Here is a 4998-nt window from a genome sequence, read left to right as displayed (position 1 = left end):
TAAGGGTCCCGGACATAGTTAGCACCATTGGAAATAAATATGATGAGTTGAAAGAACAATATGTAAGGTAAATTTTAATTAAATTTGGCCAATGTAATTATGAATTTAAAAGTACATATCTGAACTTGAATACTTCATTATATTTGGGAATGTAAATATGTGATTATTAACACTAAAATCTACAGATGTCTAGCCAAACTCGGAGATTTGAAAGAATGGCTCGTCCAGAGTCTGAAGAAAGAGAAGAATCACCCGTTAATCTTCCAACCAGTACTTCTGGAAATAGAGGTCGGGGAAGACCATGGGGAAGAGGCAGAGGAAGAACTCAGTCGCAAGGAAGAGGTCGGACTGAAGTACATTCTGAACATGAAGAATCCCATTCCGGGAATGTTTAGGAAAGATTAGTGCCACACCCAGAGTATATAACCATGGATATGTTGGCAGAGGAAATGGGGAAGTTGCGGGAAACTTTAACGTCTATTATGGGAATTCCGGCTAGAGTGGAAACAGAAAGAGTAGAAGTTTATCCTTCTGTACCGGTTACTCATAACAAAGAAGGAGACATCGAGATGTTCTTGGCATGCAAGCCACCAACCTTTTCTGGGGAAAGAGATCCAGTGAAAGCTATGTGCTGGATCAAGGAAATTGAATCTGTGTTCAACACTATCAGATGTCCAGAATCTGATAAAGTTAGATTTGTTGTCTCAGTATTGAAGTCAAGTGCTCTGTTTTGGTGGGAAGTTGAATCGTTGGCCAGAACAGATATCTTACAATCATTATCCTGGACATAATTTGTGGATCGGTTCAAGGATCAGTTTTGCCCTAAAACTGCTGTATGACTAATGGAAGAGGATTTTCTGAAGTTAGAACAGTGAAATGGAACAGTTCGAGAGTACACCAAGAAGTTTATTGAATACTCTGGATTCGCTGAACATTATATTTCGTCAAAATCCAGGAAGGTGGAAAGGTATATCTGGGTATTGAAACCTTCATTCGAAGAATTTGTAATTGCCATGAATCCAAATACCTTTTCACTTACTGTGGATGCGGCCGAAGTAACAGAACGGAATAAGAATAGGCAACCAGAGGGAAAAGTTATGGAGAAAAGAAAATGGGAGGGGCCTTCATCAAACTTTCGAGGGCCAAAAACCATGAGATATGATAATAGAGCCGATCAGAGGGTCGGTGATAAAGTCTGTCCACAATGCCGACAGGTTCACCAGGGTGAGTGCAAGCTGGGCCCAAGGAAATGTTATAAATGTGGTGAAGCAGGCCATATGTCCAGAAGTTGCCCAGCTAACCAAATATGTTTTAATTGCAATTCTCCAGACCATATACGACCAAACTGTCCGTTGTTAAAAAACTCCACAGCTGACAATGGGAAGTAATGTGTCGGGTACTCGGGGAAGACCTGATCCATCTAGAGGAGGGCGAGGAGGGTGCATGTGGACGGTCCTTCCAAATGACGAAAAATGAGGCAGAAGCATCACCAGATGTAGTAACATGTACCTTCCTTCTGAATTCTATACGTGCTAAGGTGTTATTTGACTCTAGTGCAAACTTTTCGTTTGTATCACCCTTGTTTGCTCAAATTGCATGTCTGAATTTTGTTTTACTTGATGACAAATTAGTAGTTAATACTGCTAATAGTCAGGAAACTGTTACTAGAGTATTCAATAACTGTATTATTGTTGTTGAGGGTTGTGAGCTACTGATTCGGTTATTTCCTATGCCGATGAAGGAATTTGATGTAGTGGTAGGTATGGATCGGTTGGCAAAATATCAGGCTACTATTGTTTGCAATAAGAAAATGATCAGAATCACTCTGCCTGACCAAGGAACAGTTGTTATATATGGTGATCGTCAGAATCACCATACTAATATTTTAACTGTGATGAAAGCTCCGAAAATTATCCGGAAGAAGTGCCAGGGATGTTTGGCATATGTGATTGATGTAAAGAAAGAGAAAGAAAAAGAGGAATCGATTCTGATTGTTAATGAATATCTGGAAGTCTTTCCAAAGGACTTATCTGGATTACCACCGGACCTAATTATTGAATTCTGAAGTGATCTCATACCAGGGGCTGCACCAGTAGCAAAGGCACCGTACCGGTTAGCTTCGTCAGAATTGAAGGAATTAGTTGCACAATTGAAAGATCTGACTGATAAAGGATTCATTAGACCCAGCTGTAACACCATTCCATACATTGTATGTAACACATACTTCATACATAAGAAATACATGTTTGTACACCACATTGGTCCCTTAGTAGAAGAATCTACCAATACAAAATACATGGTTCAAAAATTCCCAATACAATTCTTGCACTAATCCAGTTTCATCTATCAAAACTATACATGTCATCAGTAAATCTTCACGCAGATAATCAATAGGGAAAATATTACATTTTTCCCTTCCCCTTACCGTCGACACTTCCTGCAATACATATTTAAAATCACAAAGGGTTAGACCGAAAGGTCTAGTGAGTTACCCTATTTATATTATTGAAGGGTGAAAATCACCAAAACTTTTATGTAAAACAATTTTTCATATATATATATATATATATATATTACAAATATATGAACAAGTAAGAACATGATATCAATACCTTATACTTCTCAAGCCAACACTTTCCGCTTGCAAATAATACATCAATCCCACAGGTTTATTCTAATCAAATTATTATAATGCCACTTTTTARACCTTTCAAATAAAATAAGGTTTATTCAAAGTTTCAGGCCAAACCTGTTATCTCTTCCTTTATAACCTTCAGACTATGATTTCCAATAAGAAATAAAGGTTCCAGACCATGGTAATCTTAAGGGATATGATAGTAGGAGTTATATTATATAACACACACACAAATGCCACCCTTATATCCAAATGTACACCTCTCCTTGATATGCCACCCTTATCCCATGGTACACCTCTCCTTGATATCCACCCTTATGCCATGGTACACCTCCCCTTGATATGCCACCCTTATTTCCACATCAAAATATTTCATAAAACAATTCCATTTAGAATAGACCATAGTCAATGGAATTATTACTAGTTCAAATTCATTTTTATCAAAAATCTCATTTATTGTTCCAAAAGAATCATGTTTTGATAAGATAACAAGTAATCCGGTCAACCTTGTCCTGATAACAAATCCGGACAATATTTCACATAGCTTTGTCTGATTTAACACTTTAGAAATAGATTCCCACACTTTTGTCCGTATATCAAATCTGGACAACACTATGCCCCATCGACGAATTTAGAATAATTCGGTCATCTCATGGTCGAATTCATACTTCTCCGTTTGAAACACTTAATCATAAAATCAAAGTTCATAAATCACTCAATCTTTAAACCGGTTAAGACATGTTCGGTTTAAAACTAAATCGCATAAGACTTGAGCGGTTTATACATAAATCGCTTACACCTTGTCTGGTTTAAGACTAAGCCGGTTGATATAACCAGCGATTTAGTCTTATATATGAAGTATATGTTACATGCAATGTGTGGGATGGGGTGTTACATAAAGTGGTATCAGAGCCTAAGTTTAAGGGATTTAGTTATTCAACAGCATGATACCTGGACTTAAATTGTTTTATTGCATGTTAAGGGTCCCGGACATAGTTAGCACCATTGGAAATAAATATGAAGAGTTGAAAGAACAGTGTGTAAGGTAAATTTTAATTACATCTGGCCAATGTAATTATGAATTTACAGGTACATATCTGAACTTGAATACTTCATTATATTTGGGAATGTGAATAAGTGATTATTAACAGGAATATGTAACCAGGGATATGTTGGCAGAGGAAATGGGGAAGTTACGGGAAACTCTGACATCTATCATGGGAATACCGGCAAGGGTGTAAACGAAAAGAGTGGAAGTTCATCCCTCTGTTCCAGTCACCCACAACAAGGAGGGAGATATCAAGATGTTTTAGGCATGCAAGCCACCAACCTTTTCTGGGAAAAGGGATCCAATGAAAGCTATGTGCTGGATCAAGGAGATGGAATCTGTGTTCAACACCATTCGGTGTCCGGAAACAGATAAAGTTCGTTTCGCTATTTCACTATTAAAATCAAATGCTCTGCTTTGGTAGGAATTTGAATCATTAGCAAGAACATATATCTTGCAGACATTATCTTGGACAGAATTTGTGAACCGATTCAAGAATCAGTTCTATCCTAAGACAGTAGTGAAACAAATGGAAGAAGATTTCTTGAAATTGGAACAGGGAAATGGAACAGTTTGAGAGTATACCGAGAAATTCATTGAATACTCTTGATTTGCCGAACACTATGTTTCATCAGAATCCAGGAAGATAGAAAGGTACATCTGGGGTTTGGAACCCTCAATCAAAGAGTTTGTAATTGCTATGAACCCTAATACCTTCTCACTTACTGTGGATGCGGCCGAAGTAACGGAACGAAATAAAAATTGACAAACAGAAGGAAAAGTTATGGAGAAAAGAAAGTGGGAGGGGCCTTCATCAAACTTTTGGGGGCCAAAAATCGTGAGTTATGATAATAGAGCTGATCAGAAGGTCGGTGAGAAAGTATGTACATAATGCCGGCAGGTTCATCAAGGTTAGTGCAAGAGGGACCCAAGGAAATGTTACAAGTGTGGTGAAGCGGGCCATTTGTCAAGGAGTCGCCCAACTAACAGAAGTTGTTTCAATTGCAATATTCCGGATCATATTCGACCAAACTGTCCATTGTTAAGAACTCCACAGCTGACAATGGGAAGTAATGCGTCGGGTACTCGGGGAAGACCTACTGTGACAAGAGGAGGGCAAGGAGGGGTGTTAGGACCTGTAAATTCAGATTTGGTATTTGATCTCTTACTCTTTGATGATCTTTAGGACGATTACAGTGCAGCGGAAACAATGATAAGAACACAACAGAGTAATTAATCAAGAACACACAGATTGATATGAAGAAGATGAACGCAATAGAATAGCTTCAAAGGTTTTTCAATTGATTGAAAATAA

This window comes from Cynara cardunculus, unplaced genomic scaffold, assembly GCF_001531365.2.
Source record: "Cynara cardunculus var. scolymus isolate 2C unplaced genomic scaffold, CcrdV1 Un_Scaffold_713, whole genome shotgun sequence".
NCBI lineage: Eukaryota > Viridiplantae > Streptophyta > Magnoliopsida > Asterales > Asteraceae > Cynara > Cynara cardunculus.
The sequence above is the reverse complement of the archived record's forward strand: the minus strand, read 5'-3'. Positions refer to the sequence as shown.